This window comes from Heteronotia binoei, chromosome 17, assembly GCF_032191835.1.
Source record: "Heteronotia binoei isolate CCM8104 ecotype False Entrance Well chromosome 17, APGP_CSIRO_Hbin_v1, whole genome shotgun sequence".
In the NCBI taxonomy this organism is placed as follows: domain Eukaryota; kingdom Metazoa; phylum Chordata; class Lepidosauria; order Squamata; family Gekkonidae; genus Heteronotia; species Heteronotia binoei.
The window spans coordinates 56,498,094-56,525,039 of record NC_083239.1 but is presented as its reverse complement, the minus strand read 5'-3'; the positions used below and the strand labels follow the sequence as shown (position 1 = coordinate 56,525,039).

General features: G+C 51.6%; 1 protein-coding gene across 1 annotated transcript in view; it reads right to left on the bottom strand.

Annotated features, from left to right (window-relative positions):
- Positions 1 to 19,002: 19,002 nt before the first annotated feature.
- LOC132586353 (cytochrome P450 2G1-like) overlaps positions 19,003 to 26,946 on the bottom strand; it is a 520,878-nt gene continuing 512,934 nt past the window's right edge. The window contains exon 10 of the transcript XR_009556359.1: positions 19,003 to 19,266. The gene's annotated coding sequence lies outside the window, so the exon portion shown is untranslated. The remainder of the gene's footprint in view (positions 19,267 to 26,946) is intronic.

Sequence of the window (26,946 nt, the reverse complement as noted above, 5' to 3'; positions counted from 1 at the left end):
TCTGCCAAGGTCCATATGGATATTTATAACATCATTTGCGGGCCATAAAAAATTTTCAGCTTAAAAAACAGTGTTCCGCTGAGGGAGAATGAATGATTCAGGCCAGCAACATTAATGCAGATACTTGTTTTTCTATTTGAAGTCATGTGGGGAGAGCCTAATCTGACACATACACGGCCTGCCGCCCTAGGCAAAGGCATAGGTCCAGGGCATTTTTGTAGAAAAAGCCTAGCAGGAACTCAGTAGCATATTAGACCACATCCCCTAATATTAGCATATTAGGTCACACACTCATTAGCATATTAGGCCACACCATCTGGGATAATCAAGTGCCAACTGAACTGTGACCAACTTTTCCAGGCCCTGCAGCAATTCTGGCCAGCCAGCCAGGCCCCAGGGAGACTTCCACACAGTACATCTGGGCCCTGTGATCCCTGCCTGGCCCTGGGGAGGCTGCTGCACAGAGCAGCTGGGCCCCACGATCCTCGCTGGCCAGCCAGGCCCCAGGGAGGCTGCCACATGGCTCGAGGGACCTCGAGGGCCGCATATGGCCCTCGGGACAGAGGTTTGCCACCCCTAATTTGCCTAGCGGGCAGGCTACTGCAGTGGTGGCCCAGGTAAACTTGATCCCACCAGATCTCAGAAGGCAACCAGCAGGGTCGACTCTGGCTTGGGCTTGGAGGGAGACCACCAAGGAAGTCGGGGTGCCGAGGCAGGCAATAGCAGACCACCTCGATTTGTAGTCTCCGCATTGACCTGGTGGGGAGGGGGGGCTGGGTTAGCCCAAGCTGGTCAGCCCTGAATAGTGTTGGGATGGGAAACCCCCAAGGGGCTCCCACACAGAGGTGGGCAACGGGCAGCCTCCCCTGTTCATCTCTTGCCTTGAAAACCGTAGAGAGTCTCCCCAAATCAGCTGCAAACGGACAGACGATCCTTTCTGCCCCCGCCAAGGGGGGGGGGGAGCAGAAGCAACTTCTCTGCACCAAGTCAGTCTCTTTTCTCCTTCTGTCTCCACTGGCCAGCTGCGGGTCTTCAAGGTCTCTGGGAGGGAAAGGCCTTCTTTCAGCAGAGCAGCCAGGATCAGAAACCCCTGCTCTGTGCTTCCAGTAAGCCTGGGAATAAAACCTGGTTGGTCTGAAAGGTACACTTGGCTCCTACTTTGTTCTACTGCTTCAGACCAAGGCGGCTGCCCACCTGGGTCTATCTACCTTTGGCGAGTCTCCAGGAAGAATGTTCTACAGCCCTGGGGGCAGCTGGTTGGAGGAGCCCCCCCTGCTTTGCACCTTAGAAGGAGATGAAGCAGGTGTGCCCCCACCCCTCCATTTCACAGAACTTGAATCTTGCACGTGTGTGTGTGTGGGGGGGGGGACCCAGCCATCTCCTCCTCTGGAGCCAGCTTGGCAATAAGGCTCCCCTGTGAGGTTTCACAGCCCATGAATTCCCTTCAGAATGGGGCCACAATGGGAGCGGCCCCGATCTGCCGTAGGCGGAGGCATTATAGCCCTCGAGCAGCATTGACCCTGGGGGTGGGGCGGGGGGGGCAACTGTAAGGAAGGCAGTTGCCAAGGATTACCTGCGGAGACCCTTGGAGGCCGAGACTGAACCATGACATCACACATTCCGACCAATGGGCTGCAAGCACGGCCGCCTGTGAAGAGAAGCCGCCTTTTATCCTCCAGGCTCTTGTGGCTTCTCTTATGTTCTTATGTTAAATGCAACATGCGGGAAAAGCAGCCACTGGGCCCAGCGGCCCTGGTCTTGCCTGGGTGGAAGCAGGGTGCTTTTGGTCAATCAAATATTCAACTAAACGGAGAGGGCGAGGCACAACAGCGCAGCGAAGCCACCCCTCCTGGCTGAGAGCAATCCACTTATTCGGTACCTCTCAGATTGCCAAAGGTGGGAAGAAGAGGAGGCGTTGCATTGATGCCCCCCTTCACCCAGAGTGGCTTACAATCTCTTTCCCTTCCCCTCCCCGCAACAAACACCCTGTGAGGCAGGTGGGCTGAGAGAGCCCAGACAGAAACTGCTCTTGAGCAGAACAGCTCTGAGAGAACTTGTGACTGACCCAAGGTCACTCCAGCAGCTGCATGTGGAGAAGCGGGGAATCAACCAGATAAGAGCCTGCACACTTACCCACTACACCAAACTAGCTCTAATAGACTTGGCATGACTGATAGATAAGAAGAAGATGGTAGATTTATACCCCGCCCCTCTCCCTGAATCAGAGTCTCAGAGCAGCTCACAATCTCCTTTCCCTTCCTCCCCCACAACAGACACCCTGTGAGGTGGGTGGGGCTGAGAGGGCTCTCACAGCAGCTGCCCTTTCAAGGACAACTCTGGCAAGAACCATAGCTAATCCAAGGCCGTAAGAAGGACTCTCTTAAGACTGAACCCAAGCTGAGAGTCCCCAGTATGGATCAGGCGCCCATTAGAATTGTTGCTAAAGGCGAGAGGCACAGAGACCCCCTGCCTGCCATGGGTGACCCTACCCACGGATGGTTTTGTGAACTGGAACGCAACTGCCACAAAAGCTCCTAAAAAGGGCAAGGTAGTCCCCTGTGCAAGCACCAGTTATTTCCGATTCTGGGGTGACGTCGCATCACGACATTTTCACAGCAGACTTTTTATGGGGCGGTTTGACCGTTGCCTTCCCCCATCATCTATGCAAGCTTAGTACTCAAGGATGGAAGGCTGAGTCAAACTTGAGCCGGCTACCTGAACCCAGCTTCCACTAGGATTGATCTCAGGTTGTGAGGTTGTGAGCTTGGACTGCAGTACTGCTCCTACCCTGTCACAAATTCTATTAGTCTTTTAAGATTTCGGCTCAACATTAGGAACTTCCTGACCGTTAGAGCGATTCCTCAGTGGAACAGGCTTCCTCCCTGGGAGATGGTGGCCTCTCCTTCCTTGGAGGTTTTTCAACAGAAACTAGATAGCCATCTGACAGCAATGAGGATCCTGTGAATTTAGGCAGATCATGAGAAAGAGGGTGGGATGGGTTGCATCAGTGCTGAGTTCTTATGACCCTTTCTTACATGCCCAGGGAAATGCTTTGAGGTCCGGCAGCAATTTTTCTCCAGGCAAATTTTATTTCATTCGATAACCCACCCTATCCTATAAGTTTGGCCAGGGATCCTGCAGGTTTTTTGAGGATTTTTTTTTTTTGCAATCTTCTGGGCATAAAGCACGTGTCACTGTGTATGGGGGTGGGGGTGGGGGGAAGATTTTTGTGAATTTCCTACATTGTGCAGGGGGTTGATGAACCTAGAGAGCCAGTTTGGTGTAGTGGTTAAGTGTGAGGACTCTTATCTGGGAGAACCGGGTTTGATTCCTCACTCCTCTACTTACAGCTGCTGAAATGGCCTTGGGTCAGCCATAGTGGTTAAGTTTGTGGACTCTTATCTGGGAGAACCGGGTTTAATTCCCCACTCCTCCACTTGCAGCTGCTGGAATGGCCTTGGGTCAGCCATAGTGGTTAAGTGTGCAGACTCTTATCTGGGAGAGCTGGGTTTGATTCCCCACTCCTCCACTTGCAGCTGCTGGAATGGCCTTGGGTCAGCCAGAGCTCTCTTATCTGGGAGAACCGGGTTTGATTCCCCACTCCTCCACTTGCAGCTGCTGGAATGGCCTTGGGTCAGCCAGAGCTCTCTTATCTGTGAGAACTGGGTTTGATTCTCCACTCCGCCACTTGCACCTGCTGGAATGGTCTTGGGTCAGCCAGAGCTCTCTTATCTGGGAGAACTGAGTTTGATTCCCCCCTCCTCCACTTGCAGCTGCTGGAATGGCCTTGGGTCAGCCAGAGCTCTCTTATCTGGGAGAACTGAGTTTGATTCCCCCCTCCTCCACTTGCAGCTGCTGGAATGGCCTTGGGTCAGCCATAGCTCTGGCAGGGGTTGTCCTTGAAAGGGCAGCTGCTATGAAAGAACTCTCAGCCCCACCTTCCTCACAGGGTGTTTGTTGTGGGGAGGGGGGAGGTAGAGGAGATTGGTGCTCCTGGCCTCTTGCTCCCCCCCCCACCACTGTCAGTTCTGTTTGATAGCCAGAAGCAAAGAGTGCAGGACGGAGAGAGTCACTCGTGTCCCTGTATCTCCCTGTTAATACATCGACCTTGTTTTGTGCCCACCTGCCTCTGCTGTAAGAACTGGAGAGACTGGAGTGCCCTGCCCCCGCAACTGCAAGGGAGAAGGAGAACAAGACGGATTTGTCTCGGGTCATCCCGGAGGAATCCAGCGTGTTGTGCAAGGATTTCACTGACGGAAACATGTTGCCCTTTGCGTTGGCTCTGGCTTCAGCAGCTGCAAGAGGAAGGGACATCACAGACCGGGGTTTTCCCATTCCTGGTCTGCACTGCTGTAGCCACTATCTCCTGTTTCCATGGCAATGGCCAAGGACCCTATCCTAGTTCCTCCTGCCGCTTAGGATGCAGGAATTCCCCACCACCACCAGCAGCAAGCTTTGTAGCTGTGAGGCTCTACATGAACACCAGGGGGCAGCAGCAGGCAGCCTTGCTGCAGCCGGGGAAGGTCACATTCATCCAGGAGATTTCAATATGGATTAGAGCCCTGCTGTTGAACACAAAGGCAGACTCCGATTACAGAGAAGGAGGCGTTTCAGAGAGGGAGAGAGAGGGAGCGGGCTGGGGGGGGGGGCGGGGCAGGACCCAGGCTGAGGCCATCACCTCTCGCATCGCTTGACATGCAGGCTGGTTGCTGTGGCTTCTTGGAGCAGCAGGGATCCGCACTCAGGAGCATCCTCAGGAAGGAGGGCAGAAGGCAGAGGCAGGACTCCTTGGCTCCCATGCCTGAACCAGGGAGAGGTAGGCAGGGGCAGCACCCTGACCCGGAGCTGATCTCAGCAGATCTCAGCAACTCAGCCCGGACTCCTCCTTGTAAACCATCAGGGAAATCCAGCGTCTCTCCCCAGAGGCAGGCAAATGCAAGCTGCTCCCACTTCTCTCTTGCCTTGAAAACCTGGGGGGGGGGGTCACCATCACTATAAGTCAGCACCTTCCACCACTACCCCCCCTCCCTCGCCCAAGAAGGGGCAAGCCGTGGGCTGTGGGGATTCGAACCACAGCATCCATCTTCAAGTCCTTGAAGGGCTGTCATCTAGACAGAGGATGGTGTGGAATTGTTTTTTGTGGCCCTGGAAGGTCGGACCAGAACCAACAGGTTGAAATTAAATCAAAAGAGTTTCTGGCTCAACATTAGGAAGAACTTCCTGGCTTCCGGTTTGGATTTCATGGAGAATTGAGGAACTTTCCAGTGGGGGAGCTCACCAGACCCTCCATTCTGGACAGAGAAGGTGTTTTAATACCTGCTGTCTACATCATCTAGGCAAGATGATGGCCAAGATATGCTTAAAGTTCTGAGGAGACGTACTTTGGCTAACAAGAAATCCCGGGGGGGGGGTGTCTTTTTGGCTTTGAAGAGTCTCTGGAGAAGAACCGCTTCCAACGTCTATAGAGGGTATCTGGGGTCGTTAAATCGACATAAATTCAACATGTGCCAAGCTTCTTAAGGGCTAATTAATCGTGGATGAGAAACAGACCAGTGTGTTTGATGTCGGGACGTCAAAGGTAAAGAGATTTTTATCTGTTGCTCCGGGACTAAATTGGGAAATATTTGGAAGGCAAACGAAGATCTGGGCACATAAACAACTTGTAATAATAAAGAAGGAGGAGGGGGAAATCTTGGACTGAGTTAAACAGATATAAGGCTTAAAAAAGGCAAAAGCTGATATTGTTTGGAATTTCTGTGGTCACTCCCCAAGAGTGGAAGAACTGCAGATCAACAAGTCATTACAGGAAATGACGTCTGGGAACATCGTGAGACTTCACAACCATAGATAACGCGACTTTGTGGCAAGTGTGGGCGGAAGAGGCCATCAAGGGAAGGGAAAACTACAGTTTTTTTAAGCCCGTCTAGGACTATACCATAGAGAAACATAGAGCACCATTTTGGGAAATTATAACTTTTTAAAAATTAATATCTGGACCCAGGGGCATAGGAGGACGGCAATTTGGGGCTTTTCTGAAAGGGCATGCCCTAATCTATAAGACTAGACCATTTAATAAGAACTTGGTGATTTCAATTGTAAAGCCTATATTTATAGTGGGAAGGCAGTAATGTCAGCCCAAAAACCATTACAAACAAGATCCAAGACACTAGAAGAGGGCAAAAAGGCTGATAAAAAAAAAACAGATGGATGCCATGGAAGCTAGATTGTGTAAACTGATTAAAGATTCTATAAGTGATTGTAAGAAGGAATTTAAAAAAGATATATAAGTTCTCAGTAAAGAGTTTAAATCAGTATCCAAAAAAATCCAAGAGGTGGAAGAGAAAGTGAAAGACCATGATGAAAGAATTAATACAGTGGATTCCACTATTAAAAAATTGCAGGACAAAGCAGTACTGCAAATCAATGGAAGGTGTGCCTGAAAAGGATGGTGATTTAAGGAAATACATAATAAGGATTATTGCTGAATATGTTGGAGATGATCCTGAGGAGACTAATTACTTTTATGACTATATTTACAGGGTCAATTCAGAATATGCAAGGAAAAATAAACTACCAAGAGATGTGGTAGTGAGATGTGTAACAAGAGACTTGGTGGGAAGGATTCTAAGTAAACAGTATGAAGGCAAGCTGATTGTGGAATGCAGTGATGTTAGAATTATGAAATAATTACCAAGGAAAGTCTTAAGTGACAGAAGATTATATAAAAAACTGACTGAGCAATTGAGAGAGAGTCAAATGAGATATAGATGGATTCTCCCAGAAGGATTGGTTTTTGAATACAAGGGGAAGAGGATTACCATTACAAGCACTCAGGAGATGGAGAAGTTTTTGGTGGAGAATAAAGAATTTGGAGGTTCAGATTAAAATAGAAAACCATGATGGATTACAAATTATTATCTTGGAATGTAAATGGACTTAATTCACCACAAAAAAGAAAGGCAACTTTTCATTGGATTGGGAAGCAAAAATGTAACATAATTTGTTTACAAGAAGTACATATTAAACGATTGGATTACAAATATTTGTGGATTAAGCAATTTGACATATTAAACGATTGGATTACAAATATTTGTGGATTAAGCAATTTTTTCATTGGCTAAGGAGAAAAAAAAGAGGCGGTTTTTTATGTAAAACAGGAATTGGAACCAAAATTGATTTTTAAGGCCGATAATGGTAGATATATTGCAGTGCAGGTGATGATGAACCACAAGAAGACTTTGCTATTGGGACTGTATGCTCCTAATGGAGCAAAAGATTCTTTTTTAAAAGACATTATGCAGCAACTTGATCAAGAGACATATGAGCAAAGCATGTTAATGGGAGACTTTAATGGTACCGTTAAAAATATTTTGGACAGATCTGGGAAGAAGAATAACGAAGGTAAACTACCAAAGTCTTTTTTTGAATTAGCCAAGCAAGAAAATCTTGTAGACATTTGGAGGGAGAAAAATCCTACCTTCTTCTCAGCTTGGCATAACTCTTTCTCAAGGATTGATATGTTATGTACAAAAAATTTAGGACATACAACAACAAAAAATAGAGATTCTTCCAAAAATAAGAGCAGATCATAATTCAATAATGTGGTCTGCGAAACCTACCAAAAAGACTTTAAGATGGTGATTTACTGCAGAAAGATGGGGTAGTAGAATCTCTGCAAAAAGAGACTAAAGTCTTTTTCCAAGTAAATGAAAATGAGGACGTTCAATATCAAACGGTGTGGTAGGCTTCCCAACCCTCCCACCATGGCGGGGGACCCCAGGATTTCCACCCTCTTCCCCCGCTCCCCCAAAAAATGGAAGCGGGGGGAGAGGGGGGAAACGGTGCCGAGCCGCCCAATCCTAGAGCCGGCGAGGCTGCCGCACCGCTGCCGCCCCCTCCCTGCCCACCGCAGTTGCTCCTCCGAGATGGGCCCAGGCTGAGCCCATCTCGGAGGAGCAGCCAAGAGGCGGCGGCAGCGCAGGGTAGGGTGAGGCAGGCCAGGAGCATGGCAAGCCACGAATCTGGGCCCTTCTGGACTTGCGGCTCGCCACGCTCCCGGCCCGCCTCCCTCCCCCCTCCGCTTCCATCTCAGAGGCTCAGGCTGAGCCCACCTCAGAGGAGCAGCCATGGCAAGCGGATAAGAGGCGGCAGCTGCGGGGCAGCTCGGCACGCTCCCCGGCGCCGTTTCCCCCCCTCCCCCCTAGCTCCACCCCATTGTCTCCTGGCTCCACCCCCAAAGTCCCCAGATATTTCTGGGGTTGGACTTGGCAACCCTACGGTGTGGGATGCTTATAAAGCAGTGATGAGCGATATTTTAATCACATTGAATAATAAAGACAGAAAAGCTAAAGAGAAACAAATGACAGACATACAGAAGGTGATTAAGAAGAAGGAAAGAGAGCTTATAAAGAGACCGGGGGAAAAGAAGATTTTAAAAGAAATTGGAATTCTACAGGACCAACTAAGATACTTGTTAAATAAAGAAGTAGAATGGAACTTAAAAAGGCTTCAACAAAAATCTTTTGAGAGTGCAAATAAAGCTGGAAAATACTTGGCCTGGCAAATGAAAAGAAAAAGGGAAAACCAGGAAGGAATCAAAAGATAGTTTTATAAGTATTATGCAAATTTGTATAAAAGTCATGTGGCGGAAAAAGAGAAAATAGATGCCTATTTACAGGAAATTAATGTTAAACCCCTAACGGACAATATGAAAAAGATCTTAAACGACCCAATTGGTAAGGAAGAAATTGAAGCGGTGATTAACTCAATGAAGCCAGGGACGGCTCCGGGTCCTGACGGTTTTACAGCAAGATATTATAAAGTTCTTAAAGAAACTCTACTTCCAAAACTTCAGAAACTGATGAACATTATAAGAATAGATGGGAAGATATCTAATACTTGGAAGGAAGCCGTAATCTCGTTGATACCAAAAGAAGATAGAGATGTGACTAATGTAAAAAACTATAGACCAATTTAATTGCTAAATAATGACTACAAAATATATGCTAGAATTTTAGCGGAATGCCTGAAGCAGCATTTGAATAGTTTTGTTAAAGAGGAACAAGCAGGGTTTCTCCCCAGAAGGCAATTAAGAGAAAATATCAGAACTGTAATAGATATAATAGAATATTATGAAAAACATCCTGAAAAAGAAGTAGCTTTGCTTTTCGCTGATGCAGAGAAAGCTTTTGACAATGTTCATTGGGACTTTATGTTTGCAGTAATGGAGAAATTGGGATTGGGTGAAGACTTTGTTAGAATGGTAAAGGCAATATATACTGACCAACAAGCAAGACTTTGTATAAATGCAGATTTGACAGAGAAAATAGCAATTTGTAAAGGAACAAGAGAAGAGTGCCCTCTATCCCCTTTGATATTTATAATGACGCTGGAAATACTGCTTATGCAAGTTCAAGAAGTTAAGGAGATAGAGGGTTTGAAATTAAAAGGCTTTTCTTACAAATACAGAGCGTTTGCAGATGATGTAATATTTATAAATGAAAACCCAACTCAAGTTACACCGTTGCTGCTCCAAAAAATAAAAGAATATGCCAGGTTTTTATGTAAATAAAGAGAAAAAATTTTTGTGTAAAAATATGTTAAAATCTAAGCAGATGGAATTACAAAATTTAACAAACTGTGAAGTGGCCTCTAAAGTAAAGTATTTAGGAGTAGAAATTACAACAAAGAATGTTGACTTATTTAAAAACAACTATGAAAAGCTTTGGCGGAAAATTGAGGTGGACTTACAAAAATGGAATAAGTTGAATTTGTCTATCCTGGGTAGAATATCGGCAATAAAAATGAATGTATTACCAAGAATAATGTTCTTGTTTCAAACTATACCAATAGTGAAAGAAGATAAACAATTTCATAAATGGCAGAGGAAACTTTCGGAATTTATATGGGCTGGCAAGAAACCAAGAATTAAGATGAAGATCCTGACAGACGCAAAAGAAAGGGGAGGCTTCCAAGTACCGGATTTAAGACCATATCACGATGCAGTTTGTTTGGTGTAGATTAAGGATTAGATAGTGTTATTAAACAGAAAATTATTAACATTAGAAGGCCATGGAAAGGTTTTGGGTTGGCATGCGTATTTGTGCTATGGGAAAAGTAAAATGGGTGTTTTTTTCTCACATCATTATATAAGAAGTAGTTTGCTTAAAACTTGGTTGAAATACCAAAAATATGGAGATGAGAGGAAACCGCTGTGGATTGTGCCAACAGAAGTATTTGTGGAAGAACTCTATGAAAATATCGACATGTAATAACATAAAAGAAAATTGCTACAAAATGTTGTATAGATGGTATATGACACCAAAAAAACTGTCGAAAACAAATAATCAGATGTCTGATCGATGCTGGAAATGTAAAAAATATGAAGGGTCCTTCTACCATATGTGGTGGACTTGTGAAAGGGCTGTACAATATTGGCAAATGATCCAGCAAGAAATGTCAAAGATTTTGGGATACAAAGTGAAGAAGGCACCAGAAATCTTTTTGTTGGGATTACAAATAGAGAATTTTCCGAAGCAAGACAACATTACTTTGGTACATGCTTTCAGCTGCACGAACATTGTATGTGCAGTTGCGGAAGCAAAATAAAATTCCAGAAAAATGGGACTGGGTTATGAAACTATGCACTGGAGTGAAATGGACAAATTAACAAGAACACTAAAGGAACTTGATATGGAAAAATTTAATAATGAATGGCGAAAGTTTCAGAACTATGTGGAAGAACATTGAAGAGTGAAAGGACACTTGGTGATATTTGATAATGGATAACTTGTTTATCAGCTATTTTTAATTTACTGAGATAAGAATGATAGTTAAAATGAGTATGAGAAAATATTTTGTTCTTTCTTAAAAGATTATAATAAGACAGATAATATGACTTAATTTAGTAATATCATTAATCGAATGAGGTAATAACCATAAAGAAGTATAAATTCCTTTTTTCTTTTTAAACAGTTTTTTTTAAAAATGTTAAATTATCTTTATTGCTTTTATATTGTAACACTGGGGAAGTCTTGAAAGGGAGGAGGGGGAGGGGGAAATGTGATGCAACATATTGACATTTATTTGAGAGAAGTAAATGAAATAGTGATATAATATGTTGTAGAATAATTTTTTTTTTAAACTAGGAAGAACTTCCTGACCATTAGAGTGATTCCTCAGTGGAACAGGCTTCCTCCTTGGGAGGTGGTGGACTCTCCTTCCTTGGAGGTTTTAAAGCAGAGGCTGGATGGCCATCTGACAGCAATGAGGATCCTGTTAATTTAGGGGGAGGGGTTTGTGAGTTCCTGCATTGTGCAGGGGGTTGGACTAGATGACCCTGGAGGTCCCTTCCAACTCTAGGATTCTTCAGGAGGTGGTGGGCTCTCCTTCCTTCGAGGCTTTTAAACAGAGGCTAGATGGCCATCTGACAGCAATGAAGATCCTGTGAATTTAAGGGGAGGTATTTGTGAGTTTCCTGCATTGTGCTGGGGTTGGACTAGATGACTCTGGAGGTCCCTTCCAACTGTATGATTCTATGATTCTATCCCTCCCTTTTAATCCATTTGTTCTCTGGGTGGACAGACTGCTGGTGCAGATCTGGTAACATCTCGGATGATACCAGCTGGGCCGGCTTCTTTCCAAACCACGCAAACGTGTCTTAAATGTCAAGATCTTTATCCTTTTAAAAAAGGATGGCTAATGATAAAAATGTGCTCGGTTTCTGTTCCCTCCAGTCTCTTTCCAAGCAAAGATCCAAAGTCAGTGAATGAGCAAGGGGGCCTACAGTAGCCCTTCTCTCCTCCCTCCCCCTTGGCAGTTGGATCCTTTCGTGTGACTGCTTGTGTCCTTGGGGGGGGGGGGCGTTGGAGAGCTAATCTCCAAGAGCCAGGACAGCTGGCATGAGGCGTCAGTGTCCCGGGGGCAACCCAGAGTGAAGGGCAGGGCTAAGAGCAACTGCTCATCCAGAGGTTCTTATTTTCCACATCTCTAGAGCCATACAAGCTTGCAGCCCCTTCCAAGGAGGGAGGAGCAAAAGACAAGGGCCCAGACTCCTCTTCGCCCCACTGTGCAGCACAAAGTGATCTGTTTATTAGTTTGATTTCCTAACTGTCCTCCCCGCAAAGGTCTTACGATGGTGCATACCACAATTAAATCATACAATGAATTAAATCATACATAATAATAGACAATCAGTCAATAGAATAAAGCCAATAGAAGACGATCTAAATCAGAGGTGCTGAACTCATCGGTTTTGAGGGCTGGATCTGACATAAATGCCACATTGCTAGGCAGAGACTGGATTTATAACCTGCCCGTCACTCAGAGTGGTTTACTATTTCCTCTTCCTTCCCCTCCCCACAACAGACACGGTGTGAGACAGGTGGGGCTGAGAGAGCTCTTTTGAGAACTATTCTTGAGAGAACAGCTCTTTCAAGGACTGTGACTGACCCACGGTCACTCCAGCAGGTGCATGTGGAGGACTGCGGAATCAAACTCCGTCCTCTCAGATTACAGTCTGTGCTCTTAACTGCTACACCAACCCGGCTCTCCAGAGAGGGAGGCTGTGAAAGCAGATCTGGGGGAGCAAATGCACCCCAGCTGGGGCTCCATTCATGCTCCAGGAGAGCTGCACTGGAAAGTCTGCCTGGGCACCTGACTTCAGTGATGCCACTCAGATGGGGAGTTGTAGAGCAGGAATTTTACTTGCTATTTGCCACAAACCTCTGGAACTGTAGAATGGACTACCAGTGGAGTCCCCGAACATCTGGCCTGCTTTGAGGGACCTTCTTGCTGCTGAACAGCTGTGCTGCTTTCTTCTGTGATGACGCTAGGTTGCTTATTTATTATGTTAAATTTCTATCCCGCCCTCTCCGCAAGCGGACTCAGGGTGGCTAAAAATCAATAAAAAGGTCATGGTACTCCCCTGTGCAAGCACCAGTCGTTTCCGACTCTGGGGTGACGTTGCCTTCACGTTTTCACGGCAGACTTTTGACGGGGTGGTTTGCCCTTGCCTTCCCCAGTCATCTATACTTTCCTCCCCAGCAAGCTGGGTCCTCATTTGACCCACCTTGGAAGGATGGAAGGCTGAGTCAACCTCGAGTCGGCTACCTGAACCAGCTTCTGCTGGGATCGAACTCAGATTGTGAGCAGAGCTTAGGACTGCAGTACTGCAGCTTTAACACTCTGCGCCACGGGGCTTTTAAAGGTAAAGGGGGTTCTTTCACATTTTCACGGCAGACTTTTTACGGGGTGGTTTACTATTGCCTTCCCCAGTCATCTATGCTTTTCCCCCAGCAAGCTGGGGACTCATTTCATCGACCTCGGAAGGATGGAAGGCCTCATGCCGGCTACCTGAACCAGCTTCCGCCAGGATCGAACTCAGGTCGTGAGCAGAGGGCTCCAACTGCGGCACTGCATCTTTACCACTCTTCGCCATGGGGCTTATTACAATTAATAGTATAATACAATTTTAAAAACCAGTAAAATACGGTTTAAAACATTTAAAAAACATTTTGTGGTGCTTTAAAATTTTCGGTATGGCGGGATCTTTCTTCTTGCTGTTAGTGATCAGGCCTCTTGTGTAGCGGTTAAGTGTAGTGGAAGAGCCCGTTTGGTGTAGTGGTTAAGTGTGAGGACCAGGTTTGATTCCCCACTCCTCCACTTGCAGCTGCTGGAATGGCTTTGGGTCAGCCATAGCTCTTGCAGAGTGGTCCTTGAAAGGGCAGCTGCTGGGAGAGCTCTCTCAGCCCCAGCCATCTCACAGGATGTCTGTTGTGGGGGGAGGAGATTGTAAGCTGCTCTGAGTCTCTGAGATAAATCCAGTATCTTCTTGTTAGAGAGCCAGTTTGGTGTAATGGTGAAGTGTGCGGACTCTTATCTAGGAAAACCGGGTTTGATTCCCCACTCCTCCACTTGCACCTGCTGGAATGGCCTTGGGTTAGCTGGAGCTCTCGTAGTTGTCCTTGAAAGGGCAGCTGTTGTGAGAGCCCTCTCAGCCCCACCCACCTCACAGGGTGTCTGTTGTGGGGGAGGAAGGTAAAGGAGATTGTGAGCCGCTCTGAGACTCTTCGGAGTGGAGGGCGGGATATAAATCCATTATCTTCATCTACCTCACAGGGTGTCTGTTGTGGGGGAGGAAGGGAAAGGAGATTGTGAGCCGCTCTGAGACTCTTCGGAGTGGAGGGCGGGATATAAATCCAATATCTTCATCTACCTCACAGGGTGTCTGTTGTGGGGGAGGAAGGGAAAGGAGATTGTGAGCCACTCTGAGACTCTTCGGAGTGGAGGGCGGGATATAAATCCAATATCTTCATCTACCTCACAGGGTGTCTGTTGTGGGGGAGGAAGGGAAAGGAGATTGTGAGCCGCTCTGAGACTCTTCGGAGTGGAGGGCGGGATATAAATCCAATATCTTCATCTACCTCACAGGGTGTCTGTTGTGGGGGAGGAAGGGAAAGGAGATTGTGAGCCACTCTGAGACTCTTCGGAGTGGAGGGCGGGATATAAATCCAATATCTTCATCTACCTCACAGGGTGTCTGTTGTGGGGGAGGAAGGGAAAGGAGATTGTAAGCTGCTCTGAGACTGATTCAGAGAGAAGGGTGGGGTATAAATCTGCTGTATTTTTCTTCTTCTCTGTCCCTGCCCCGGCCTACAACTGGCAAGGGAATCTGGCCACTTCTGGCTCTCAGGCTCCTCGTACAAAGGAAAGGGATAGGAATACTCATGTAGCAAGGCTATGTGAAGGGGTGCAGAATCATTGGGGCATTTTGCAGCACAGGAGAGAAGGGAGTCGGTTCCAGCTGAGCCGTATTAGAAATGGCGGCCTTCGCTGCCTAACCTTGGTCATGTTGGTGTCCTTGAGTACTGGCCCCTTAACTCTGCTGCTCCGGAAGATCCATTGCAACGTCCCTGCGCTGCTGCACAGAGAAGCGAAGCTGTGGCCCTTGAAGCACATGTGAGAATGTTAAAGTGGGGGCCAGGAGTCTACAGTCGGGGTCCACAGCTTTTTTGACTCTGCGGGCACCTTTGGGATTCTGATACAGGAGGGTGGGCAGCACCCACAAAATGGCTGCCTCAGGGGGTGGAGCCAGCCACAAAATGGCTGCCGAGACGTCCCTTCAGTGTGGCTCCTTCTGCTCTGGTGGGGGCTGCTGCCAAAGCCAGGTGAAGATCACCACCAACAGTCAAATCTCCAGCAACCAATCCGGGGCCTTGCTGGACCCACTTTCGGGAAACAGTGGGAGGGCTTCTAGTGTCCTGGCCCCACTGATGGACCTCCTGGTGGCACCTGGGTTTTTTGGCCACTGTGAACTGGATGGGCCACTGGCCTGATCCAACATGGCTTCTCTTATGTCCGGGGCAGTGATGCTCTGTATTCTTGGTGCTTGGGCAACAGTGGGAGGGCTTCTAGTGTCCTGGCCCCACTGATGAACCTTCTGATGGCATCTGGGTGTTTTGGCCACTGCATGACACAGAGTGCTGGACTGGATGGGCCACTGGCCTGATCTAACATGGCTTCTCTTATGTTCTTATGTGACACAGTGTTGGACTGGATGGGCCACTGGCCTTATCCAACATGGCTTCTCTTCTGTTCTTATGTGACACAGAGTGCTGGACTGGAGGGGCCACTGGCCTTATCCAACATGGCTTCTCTTATGTTCTTAAGATGGAACTCTGCCATCTTTTTGTCCCAGAACTCCCCCCCTGCCGATTTGGTTGCTGCTCTTCTCTCCAGGGGGTCCTGATCCAGCCTCCCTTCACCACCAGCCTGCAGAAGGGAGCCACTGGCGGAACACGGGAGTGGCAGGGGGAGGCAGAGCTGTTGGGGCCTGTCAGTTGGCCCAGCAAAGCCCCTCCTGCCTGCCCCATCCAGAGGCTCCCACCAAAGCAGGAAAGGCGTCGGGGGGGGGGGGAGAGATGGAGGAAGCCCAGGTTGCCTGGCCTGCAGCAGGGCAGGGGTGGAGCTGGAGACAACCCCCCTCTCTGAGCCTCCCTCCCTCCTGGGCAGCGCTCGGGTGGGGGCACCCAGGGGCTTGGCTGCGGCTCAGTTGGAAGGGTGGAGCGTGGGAGGATGCAGGCAGGGCTGGCCTAGCAGGTCCCCAAGGGAGGAGGAGGGCAGGTCTGGTTCCCTGCAGCCAGCGCCTGTGCCTCCTCCTCAACAGTCTTGAGGCTGTAAGAAGACGAATGAGGAAGAGACCGGATTCCTGCCCTGCCCAAAGGAGCCTCCCCACAAGAAACGCCCTGGGAGGTAGCAGGTGGGGCTGAGAGAACTTGTGGCAGCCCCAAGGTCCCACCAGCAGGTGCATGCGCAGGAGCGGGGAACCAAACGCGGTTCTCCCAGATCAGAGTCCGTGCAAGAGTCCACACCACCGGGGCAGGGCAGCGGGGGGTGGGGCTGGAAATGCACCCTCTTGCCGTGGGAGAAAGCTCAGGCCAAGGAGCTGGAGTGGACCCTTCCCGGGCGGCATCCCAGGGTCTTGGGGCGGGGGTCTCTGGCATGCTTCCTCTTCGCCGGAGAGGCTGCCGGTGGGGGGGGGGGGGGCTGCGGCGTGCAAAGCAGCCCTCCTCCCCAGGACCTTGCCGCTCCGACGGGCCGGGCCGCGGGACTGCAGAGGCTGCTGGGGGGCCTGGACGGGGGGCCGCGCTCTCTCAGCCCAAGGAGCTCCGCCCCCCAGGCCAGGCTCGGGCGGGCAGCGGCTCTCCTCCAGGGGCTTCCATGCCGCCGCCTCCTCCTGGGCTGGCCGTCTGCACATGCTCGACGGCGGCGGCCCTTTAAGGCACGCGAGGGGGTGTGGCAGAGGGTTGGGGGCGGGCCCGGGCTGCTTCTGCCCCGCCCCCTGCGCTCGCGAGAGGGAGGGAGGGCGAGCGATTGGCCGGCCGCCGCCGCCGCTCCTTCCCCCCTCCCCTCCCGCCGTGGCCCCGCCCCTCCCGCGCCAGCTGCGCGCGCACTCGGATGCCCTGCGCTCCCCCAGCCGCCGCCGCCGCCGCGCGCCAGGTGAGTGAGCGAGGAGGGAGCGGCCGTTGGGCGACACCATTCGCCTCAGGGGGCGGGGGGGGTCCCGCGGGGGGCCCTCAGTCCCTCCACAGGCGGCGGGGGGGTCGAGAGCGCCGCTCGCGCGGGGGGTTGTGGGAGTTGTAGTCCCCCTCCCTTCTGGACTGCGGCGCCCGGGGGGGGCGGCCTCCTCCCCTCCCCTCCCCTCCCCCCCCGCCGGGGTGTCCGGCCTTTCCCCGCAGAGCTCGGGCAGCGCCAGGTTTCCTCGTGTGCATGCTGGACACGTGTCTCCCCGCGGGTGGGAGGAAGGGAGAGCTGCAAGCGGCCCTTTGCCCTGCAAGGTGTGCCTGCAGCGAGTGCAGGGGCCGCGAGCCAAGGGGGCCATGCAACCGAAAGGACGGCCTGGCTGCTCCCCGGCTGCAGCTATGGCTTGGGGCTGGGGGTGGGAGCTGGAGCTGCCCTGGCCCCTCTGTTGCCGGCCTGGCCCAGGAAGGGGCCAGGTTCTGCCTGTGGCTGGCCCCGCGGAGCCGGGTGCAGAGTGAGACCTGCTTCCTCCAGCAGGCCGGCGAGGGGTGGGGGAAGCTGAAAGGGGGGCTTCAGCGCTCCCCAGGTGCCTCAGCTAGAATCTGCACCAGAGATTTTAAGAAAGGTTCAGGCAAGAAGGTCTGAGCGTGGTTCGGGACCAGCCTGAAGGAAGCTGTGGAAAGCGGGGCTTCTTTAAAAAGTGCATTTCTTGCCCAAATGGGAAGAAGGAAAAGCAGTACAAACTCCTGCAGTTATGCAAGCAAAAGTAGAACTTCAGGAGCATCATCATAATAATAAATTTTATTTATATCCCGCCCTCCCCACCAAATACCAAACCATGCAGTAAAAACTGTGTCTCATGACTTCAGAAAAAGGAAATCTCCCAGGAGGGCCTTTTAAGCAGCACAGGTGAGAGTGGATTGCTCCCACACAGAAGCTGCATCAATCCTGCGTGTTTGTCCTCGCGGTGACATTGGAGAGCAATGCCTGTGTCTGAACCTAGTATGTTCGGGGAGGGCATGCAAAGTGTTGTGCTGGGTTCACAGCACATTAAACATTAACAGGTCAGCAGATCTCAGGCATGCACCTGAGGGCTCAGACAGAACTCGAAAGAGAAACTGCAGGCCTAACCAAACCATGCAATTTGTCTTGAAGCCTTTCCTCTTTAGCAGAGGATTGAGAAGCAGCAAAAACAAGCATTGGCTTTCAAAAGGGTTTTTTTGTTTTTGAGGCGGGGGTGGGGGTAGGATCCTGGAAATAGGCCTGTTAACTTGTTCCAGATAAATAGGTGGAAGACATGCTCCGAAGTAAGATTCTTGGTCAGAAGGACGTGTAGAATCAGTCTGGGGGCTTCAAAGGGAAATCCCGCCTCTCCCGCCTCTTGGAGTTCTTTGAGGGTGGCAACAAGTGTGTGGATAAGCAGAGAAAACAGACTGACAAAGCTTCCCAGATGCTCCTGCCTGAACTGATATCTGGTCGTCTAATAACCACTTAACTGATAGGAAGCAGAGAGAGTGAAGCCGTCTGCAAGGGAGGAAAGTAAACAGTGGGGCCTCTGAAGGGTCTGTCTGGGGGCCAGCAGCGAAATAGCCAGGTGTGTGGGCAGCAGTGAGTGGGGCAAACCCAAATGGACTGCGAAGGCTTCCTCTGAACTGGCTGAACGGGCCACAGCCTAACCAGCAATGTGTGGTGAGGAAGGCATTGTGATTTTGCACATTTGCTGCTCTTGCCCAAGTCCCATGCTCACTCAGGGTATACCTGCAACCTCGCCTCATGTCTTAATTGTAAGATAAAACTGAGCAAGGGGTCGGAGTTCCTTGTGCGAGGAAAGGGACATGGCGATCAGCAGTTCAGAAGGGAAAAAGAGGAAGGCGGAATTAAGTACGAAGCGTAGAAAATGCACAGAGACCTGCTAGATTTGATAGCTCCAGGTGGGCAGCTGTGTTGGTCTGAAGCAATAGACCAAAGCAGGAGTCAAGTGGCACCTTTAAGACCAACAAAGTTTTATTCAGAACGTCAGCTTTCGTGTGCTCTAAGACGAGGAATCAGGTACAGTGAGCAGAGCTTTATATAGCGGGTAGGCAGTGGTTTGGAGTGCAAAATGGTACAAATTTAAGATCCAGTGACAGAATAGTAAAATTAACAGATTGAGCAAACCTTTGATCTGGGTAACATGAGTGTGAGAAACCAATAAAACAGTAACGTCAAAATGTGAGAATGTCTGATAACCACTCTGTTGTTATAAGCCTGGGCCAAAAGGTTTGCTCAATACGTTAATTTAGCTTTTCTGTCACTGGATCTTAAATCTGTACCATTTTGCATTCTAAACCACTGCCTACCAGCTCTATGTAGCTCTGCTCACTGTAGCTGATTCCTCCTCTGATGACGTGTGCTTCAAGCACACGAAACCTTCCATTCTGAATAAAACTTCGTTGGTCTTAAAGGTGAAACTTGACTCCTGCTTTGTTCTATGGCTAGATTTGAGTTCGGGAGCCCCTGGGAAACCAGCCAGATCTTCAGGGTTGGAGCTTTGAGAGTCAAAGATGAAGATCTTTTGGTGTCTGACAAAGGGAATGGTGACTCTTGAAAGCTCATCCCCCCCCCCCCCAAATGCTTGTGGTTCTTTAAGGGGCTCTGGCCTCCAGCCTGGCTCCCCTCTGAAAGGATCTGCACAGAGCCCCATTTTGCCTTCTCCAGTGATGCTGGGGAAACTGATTGGCTGCAAGCTTGGGACAGAGGAAAGGAAGCACCCTCCGCGGAATTCACTGCTTGGTAGTGTGGCTGGAAAGGGGGAGTAGACGTGTTATTATCAGTAGCTGAATGGAACTGCTGGGATCTAAGGCAGTTGCTGGGGGGGCGGGAATGAGAGACGCACACTGCTGCTGCCGCCCGCAGGCTTGTGGGCTTCTTGGGATATCTGGCCATAAGCAGGAGGCTGGGAGAGATAGTTTGATTCCACCAGGTAGTTCTGCTCTCAGGTGCCTAATTCTTAGCAGTCAGGAGTTGCGGCATCCACTGGACAGAAAGTGCAGCTCCTAACCTGTGTGGCTGAAAGCTGTTAAATCAGCGGGTTGTTTATGGCCTCAGGGGCATGCTGGGCTCTTACTTCCAAGTCACAGAAGGCGGAATCTTTGTCCTAGGCCTCCTGGGCAGTCAGCTGCCCCATCACTCATTCTCCAGAGGTTCCGTTTATTGAGATCTCGTTTCCTACATGTGGGGAAACCTGCCCTTTGGACCTCGCAGACAGGCACCTCTTTGGGACTTCTTAGCACTGCAGCACCGGCCTACGTGTTTGGCAGACTGCTGCTACGTGAGGATCTTACAACCCAAGCAGAAGGCAGGGTGAGGGTGCTGTTTGCATCTTCCATCATGTAAGCCTCTCGGAGCCTGCTTCGGCCCTGTGAGAGCTCATACAGTTCCGCAGGGCCTGTAAGACGGCACTCTTCCACCAGGCATTTGCAAACTAGACTGCTGGCCACGACAGCTTTTAGGCAACGTGCAAACCGCCCCTTGCAATCATCCCTTGTACAGCAGCAGCAGAGAGGGCAGCCTAAGTTCTGCTTTACAGGGAATTATAAATCTGAAATTTAAGATTGTAGCACGGAAATGCATTTTATGTTTTTATACTATTCTGTGTTTTTATGGTTTTATCGTCACATTACTATGCCTACTCATGCATACGCATGTCTGTGTAAGCCCCCCTGAGCCCACCTTGGTGGGGAGGATGGGATATAAATGGAATAAAATAAATATAAACCCAATAAATAAATAAATATGGCTGGTGGCTTTGCATGGGCAGAGAGGGTGGCAGTGTGGAGTTGAAAGCGCAAGGCCGTTTCCACATCACCCGCTGACGTTCCCGAGCTTCCTTGTTTGACCCACTGATGTGCCTGGGTTTGGAAGTATTTTCCAAGCAAGGACTTTCAATAGGACAACAAACAAGATACCTGAATCAGCAGTGGACTTGAGATTTGTTGTTGTTACAAAAAACAAACCAGCTAAGCTTTGTTGCAAAACGAATGCGGCTAGGTCTGAAAGAACCACTGGAAGGAATGTTTCCAGCTCTGGACAAGGCTTCTGCAAATGCTGAAGCGTTGTTCTTTTGCCCTCGTTCTGGGGCCCAGGGGCTGGCCTGGAGGTTAAGAATATTGCACCAAACCCAGGGGGAGAAGAACGCGAGGGGGACTACTTGGTGCTTCTCCCAGCAGGCAAGGCGAGGGGGAGTGACCAGCTGGTGCTCCTGCGGGGAGGCCCGTGCTTGGTGCTGGTGACCAGGGCAGGGTTTGGGAGCCACCAGCCCTCGCTTGTTGCTTAGCTGAGCCATGGAAGAAGGGAAGGCTCCCCCAAGACACTGGCTGCTGGATGTGCCTGGCAGTGTTGGGCTGCGGTCCAGGAAGAGGTGGCTGGCGTGCTGGCGTAGCGTGAGCTCCAGAGGTGCAAGGGAAGCGGGCCAGGATCTGAGGCCCAGGGGCAGGGGCTGCTGACTCACTGCCTCGTAGCTGATAGGATCAGGGGCCTGATTCGAACTGAGCTCTTCTGAGAGCAAGAAGGAAGCCTCCTTGTTTGGGGCACCCAGGAAAGAGAGGTCTTTGCCCCACTTGGCTGTCACTCCTGCGTGTAGAAACAGCCCCTGGGGAGGGCGAAGGTGATGCACGGGTTCCCCTGTCATGCCGAGAAGCGGCCAGGTGTGTTTGGGGCAGCGGCCCCCGTTCACAGCAGCGCTCCTGGAAGGAAAACAAAGCCACAGCCCAAGCAGGAGGGTTCAGTTTGGCTTCTTGGTGCTCCGCCACGGCCTCTCCAGGCACCGTTGTCCTTGAGCAAACAGCCACTCCCCGCCCTGTTTGCCTCCCAAACATTCCTCTCGCAGGCACCTGCCAGAGGTGGGCGGAAGCAGCCGGGCAGGCTCCAGGCCAGGGCTGAGCGGACTCCCAACAGGCCTTGGGGGGTCGGCTGTTGCTGACCCGTGGGGCCTGGGGCAGGGGAGAGCCCTGAATGGAGGAGCACGGAAGTCTCTCGCTCTGAAGGGCAGGAATGACTAAAGGTACAGCTCTCTCCACAGCACGGTGGCTGAGTGTTCGCTCTGCCAGAGACTTTCCTCGGGGTGGCCATTGGGGGAGTGGCGCTTCCCGGGGCCTGTGCTGCTGACTTGGTGGTGCTTCCTAGCAGGGCAGGGGAGGTGTTGACCTTGGCCAGGTGCCCCAGGGAGGAGGCGGGGCCTGCCGTCCCAGCAGGAGCGGGCAAGTCCGTGAAGGGCTGTCCTAGAGAGGATGGGGTGGAATTGTTTTCTGCGGCCCCAGAAGGCAGGACCAGAACCAACGGGTTGAAATTAAATCAGAAGAGTTTCCGACTCAACATTAGGAAGAATTTCCTGACCATTGGAGCCGTTCCTCAGTGGAACACCTGGGGTGGTGGTGGGCTCCTTCCTTGGAGGTTTTTAAAACAGAGGCTGGATGGCCATCTGACAGTGATGAGGATCCCGTGAATTTAGGGGAGGGGTTTGTGAGTTTCCTGCATTGTGCAGGGGGTTGGACTAGATGACCCTGGCGGTCCCTTCCAACTTTAGGATTCTATAAACCTTGCAGGCAGAAGGGGATTACACCCGGGACTTTGGCTGCTGAGGAGCCGGAGGGCGTCATCTTCGTTAGGGCTGTGGCTATGCGCCCTTGTGGCTTCCACTGATGGAGTAGGTGGTCTGTGGCGTCCAGGCGCTGTTGGCGTGTTTGTGCTGGTACCGAGTGTCTCTACAGCGCCCAGAGAGTCTGGTGGAGCAGCCCCAGCTGCTGGCCCTTGCAAGGGGGGCGGCTGCTTGGCTGAAGACTTAGTTCTGGGAGAGGGCATCTGGTGTGTCATCTTGGAGACCCCCTCCTCCCCGCACCAGCCCTGCAGTGGTGGGCCTGGGGGGGCCTCCGGGGGCAGCCCGCTGAGCATATCCCAGGAGCTGCTTTCTCTGTGATCTCATGGCGGGGGGCGGGGCTCTGGACTGGAGGGGGCGGGGCTCTGGACTGGAGGGGGCGGGTTCTAGGAAGACAGGGTTCCCAGTTGCCCCGCAGTGGGGCCACCAGCAAGCTCTTTCCCAGCCCATTCCAGGGAGAGGGAGCTGGGTCACGGGGGTGGGGGGGGAGTCTTGCCTTGAGGGTCAAGCCAGCCTTCACTGCAGCCCTCTCCTCATGCTTTCTGCTGTTCTGCCCTCGTCCAGGGATCCTACACTGCGGGTAGTGGATGCCTGATGCCACAAGGATGGGCGCTGGGGAAGTGAGTTGAGCTGACTGAAGGAGCACCCCGTCTGGATGAACCCTGCGGTAAGGAATGTCTTTGATTCCTCCCCCCGCCCCCCCCTCTGTCTTTGTGAGGCAGAGGGAAGCGCAGCTTGTTGGCCTCTTGGCTGGTGTCACGATAATGTGGTTAGTTTCACTGGACTTCTTGCTGTGAAAATGTCACCTCTGGTTGCTCTGCTGGGGGAAATGGGGAGGTGTGTCCGCTGCGGAGGAGAGAGCCAGGAGGTGGGGGTGGGGGAACGTGCCCCACTGTTGCTTTCATTCCCCAGCGCTTCGCAGGCTGTTGCAGTGTGGAGGCTGGCTTCTTGCACATTCCGCCTTCTGTTCTTGGCAGAAATTTTGACTTCAAGCATGCGGCAGTTCAGCTCACAGGAAGTATGCTTAGTTGTGTGTGTGTGTGTGTGTGTGAATCTGGGTTCTTTCTTTTTTTAATGATGAAGGGGAGAAAAGTCAGTGTTGTGATTTCTTTGGCTGCTTTTCTGTAGTCAGCTTGAAGGTGGGCTCTGTAGGCCACTCTGCTCATCTCCTGGGTGGTTCTGCCCTGTCTGTCTGTTTTCCTCTGTGTCGGAAGAGCCGGAGGGGGGCCTCCTGTATCCCCTTGGCTAGGAAAGCCCCCTCTTCCTGCCACCCTCTGGGGGCATCTTGGCTGGGCGCTTTGGAGCAGGGTGCCACTTTCCTTTGGGAGGCTTGAGCCTTTGCAGTCCGTGGCCTTGTGTCAGCACGAGTGGTGTGGACAACAACTGTGCTGTGCCCCTTGCACCAGAAGGCAGCCTCCTCTGAGATCAGCACGCTCCAAGAGACGCAGGCCCTGCAGGGAGGGACGGTACTTAGTGATGTGTGAGGGTAGGGTCTGGGAGACGGGTTCCAATTCCCTCTCTGCTGTGGAAGCTCCCCTTGGGCCAGTTACCTTTATTCTCAGCTCAGCCTGGGAGGATAAAATGGAGGAGAGGCAAAAGATGTAAACTGCTTCAGGTCCCCAGTCGAGGGAAAGGTGGCATGCAATGGAAGGCTTTTGTTTTCTCAAAAGGAGAGGCCGCATTCTTCTTTCTCTCTTCCAGTAGCCTCCAAGAGCCCTTTTGGTGTAGTGGTTAAGTGTATGGACTCTTATCTGGGAGAACCGGGTTTGATTCCCCACTCCTCCACTTGCACCTGCTGGAATGGCCTTGGGTCAGCCAGAGCTCTCTTATCTGGGAGAACCGGGTTTGATTCCCCACTCCTCCACTTGCACCTGCTGGCATGGCCTTGGGTCAGCCATAGCTCTCTTATCTGGGAGAACCGGGTTGGATTCCCCACTCCTCCACTTGCAGCTGCTGGCATGGCCTTGGGTCAGCCATAGCTCCGGCAGAGGTTGTCCTTGAAAGGGCAGCTGCTGTGAGAGCCCTCTCAGCCCCACCCACCTCACAGGGTGTCTGTTGTGGGGGGGAAGGTAGAAGAGATTGTGACTGCTCTGAGATGCTGAGATTCAGAGTATAGGGTGGGATATAAATCCAATATCTTCTTTTCTGCACCCTGTTTTGCACCCATCATTGCCTTAAGTCTGCCCTGCCATCTGGTCTGTTTTCCAGGAAGCAACAAATGCCTTACTCTTTCCTCGCGCCCCTGAAGCATGTCTTTCCCACTCCCTGCTTTTTATAACTGATCATCTGGCCTTGATGAAAAGCTCTTGGGAACTCTGAAGTTGACTCACTGAGAAGGATTCATAACCCGGCATCTTTGTTGTGCTGCAGCCAGGCTCCCCCACCCCAGCCTCCTAGCCGAGGCATCCTTTGACCCTTCCGGGGCTTCCCCTCCCGTCCGTTGTTGGCCTGCTCGACTTGGTGGTGTCACTCAAGGGGTGGCACGCTTTGCTTGCCACAAGTAAAGGCGGTGGGCAGGACTGCACCCCTTCTTCCTTGCGTGGGAGACTGGCTGGGGGGGGGCTGATCTTGCATTTGCCATCTCGGAGTCATGGGGAGGGAGAGGCAGCCTCGCTGGCTCTTCGTGTGGGCTTCTCCCTTCGCCCCCAGCTTGCCAGAATGGTCCTGATCCTGTCTGGTGTTCCGTTCCCTGCAGGGCGTAAGCAGGAGAGCTGAAGGCTGGCTTGGAGGGAGATTTCCCTCGTGCAATTCCTTGTTCTCCTGTGGTTCTGCAGGGCAGATGGCGGCAAAGCTCTTTGCTTCTTGCTGGCGGCAACAGGAGGACTCCCCCCCCCCCCCTTTTGCTGAAGGGAGTCAGAGCAGGGCCAGGTCTCTGGCACTTCAGGGAGGAGACCTCCTGGATTCTGGGCCTTTCTGCTGGAGCTGTCTTGTGGAGGATCCAGGGGGAGGCAGAGAACCACGCTTGTCTCTGCTGCCTGAAATGTGGTGTCTTGAGGACTAGCCAACTGGCTGGGGTGTCCTCCTTCCCAGAGACTCCAGGCCAGGCTTGTGGCTATGGCCTTCCACACAGCTGCAGGGGGTGGGTCTGTGACTGGCTGGTTGTGGGGACTGGGCCACGCAGAAGGCCCATCTGTTGCCAAGCAGGCTCCAGCTGCCAGACGCTTCGGGCGTAGACAGTGCTGAGGCCTAGAGGGGGACTAGGGAGGTGGTTCCAGTTGTGCCTGCAGTCCTGCTGTCGTTCCAGACCCATCTTTGCCCTGAGGGGTCTGTGTGTGGGGGGGCATATTAGGGGCCTTCCCTACAAGGCTGTTGTCGGGTTGACAGGGAAACTCCCTGGGAAGTGCCTTGAAAGGGCTGGATTGCGCCATGTACCGCTGGGAGAACATCCTTTTCTGCAGTGGTGGCGTCTGGGCTGGGAAGGAGCAGGAATGCGGGGGGGGGGGGGGGCGCTTCATAGGCAGCAGCAGAGTTCTTCTCTCTTCTGAGCCCTTGCTGCTGCAGAGGAGGGGGGCTCTTGGTGCTCCAGGAGGTGTTTGGGGCCAGCCCTCTCCCAACCTTGAGGTCTTCTTGCCGGCCATGCCCAGAAAGCTCTGAAGCCCCAGACGTATCCATCTGGCCATCGTCTAGCCACCACGGGTGCAGCAGCACCAGCACCCAGGAGGATCCGAGCTTGCCTGAAGGGGGTTTCGAAGAGCAGCTGTGCTGGTCTGCAGTGGAACAGCCAGATTGGAGTCCCACAAGACTAGAGACCTACAAAATTGGGGGGGGGGGGGTTGGGGGGGTCTGAGCTTTCAAGGGCCAAAGTATCTGACAAAGGCAGCTTTGACTCTCAAAAGCTGAGACCCCCCTCCCCCCAAAAATCTTGTTGGTCTCCAAGGCACTCCCTGAGGTGAGTCTGGCTTCCCCCCTATATCCACCCACAGCTTTAGCTTTTCAGGCCCAAATATAGAGCTAATCTGGTAGCCCCCCTTTCCCCGTCTGTTGTCTGAGACCTTAAGGCCCTGGGATAAAGGCTTCTTTGCCTTAAGACAGGAGATCAGGCCAGAGCGGCTCTCTGTCGGGGGGTCGGGGTGACCCCTTGGCCACAACCAGGGGAGCCGCCTGCATGAGCTGAGACCGACTGGGACTTCCTTGGGCCGGGCTGGATCCAGGAAGCTCTTGTTGACGAGGCCAGGCTGTGTCTGCCTTGGGGATTTGGGGGGGCTTCCTAAAAACAGGCCAGCTGGGTGGGGCCACGGTCTTCCCTGTTGTGGGTCGCAGTCTTGCTGGCTGGCCAAGGCCCAGGAGAGGGCCGT